This window comes from Stegostoma tigrinum, unplaced genomic scaffold (genome assembly GCF_030684315.1).
Source record: "Stegostoma tigrinum isolate sSteTig4 unplaced genomic scaffold, sSteTig4.hap1 scaffold_118, whole genome shotgun sequence".
Lineage (NCBI taxonomy): Eukaryota > Metazoa > Chordata > Chondrichthyes > Orectolobiformes > Stegostomatidae > Stegostoma > Stegostoma tigrinum.
In genome coordinates, this window is record NW_026728068.1 from 763,618 (window position 1) to 765,000 (window position 1,383).

Consider the following 1,383-nt stretch of genomic DNA (forward strand, 5'->3'; position numbering starts at 1 on the left):
CAAGAAATCTGATGTTTTGGGTCGCGACCTTTCTTCAGAAATGGGTGAGGGGGAAGGAGGCTGTAAAATAAATAGAGAGAGGGGCGGTGTTGATATAAGGTAGATTGTGGAGCAGATAGGGTGGGAGAGAAGATGGACAGGTCAAGGAGGCACGGATGAAGCTGGTAAAGATGAGTGCAGGTAGGCGGTGGTGGGGATGGGTCAGTGAGGTGGGAGGAGCAGATAGGTGGGAAGGAAGATGGACAGGCCAAGGAGGCAGGGATTGGGGGACAGTGCTGGTCTTGAGATCCAGTAGCGGGTGTGGAGGGTGGGAAGGATATATTTCCCTCTCCACCCATCTGCCTTTTGAGGCACCGCTCTCTCCATAACTCCCTCGTCTGCTCCATACTCCCCACTCCCGACTAGCCCCACCAACTCCAGCGCATTTCCCAACCGCAGGAGGTGCTACACCTGCCCCTACACCTCCCCCATCACCCCCCATCCCAGGCCCCAAAAAAACCTTCCACCCTAAACAAATGTTCACCTGCACATCCAAAAATGTGCTATATTGTATCCCCTGTTCCTGATGTGGCCTCCTCTACATTAGGGAAACCAAGCGGAGGCTTGGAGACCGGTGGAACACCTACACTCAGTTCGCAACAAACAACGGCACCTCCCAGTCGCGAACCACGTCAACTACCCCCTCCAACTCCTCAGACGACATGCCCATCCTGGGCCTCCTCCAGAGCCACATCGATGCCACCCAGGAACTGGAGGAACAGCAACAATAATACAGTTCACTCTGCTGCTTGGCTCTCTTTAATGTATATATTTGTCAATCACAAATTGAAGTGATAGGTACAGTCAGTGGAATGGTGCCTTTACTCACTGGCCCATCGAATTGAGAGAATCATTGAAATATGTCCCTGTGACCCCCTGTGGGATACGGTTAGACCAGCGTTACCCTCAGTCTGTTACCACAGCGACAGGCTGCTTCATTGCTGAAACATTGAACTGAAATGAGAAAATCCTGGATGGATTGATTAATGAGTGAATTTGATTGATGGATGAATTTGGGTAAAGGGATATTTCAGCACATTCTTCAGCTGCTGCCTGAACTTAGTCTGGGTCACGGCATAAATCGCGGTGTTTGTGCAGCAACTGAGGAGCTGCAGCATGAAGCCCAATTCCCGCACAAAGGTATCTAGATACACAGAGTCATACCCAAAATCATACATCCGGGCCCATATATAATACACCATTAACATTGACCATAACAGGATGAAATTGGCCGAGATCACAAACAGTAAAATTATGGATTTTTTACGATTTCTCATTTCTGTGTCACACTGACCGTCCCCATTGGTGTGAGCCCGGAGTCTCCTGCGGGCTCTGTTTGTCACT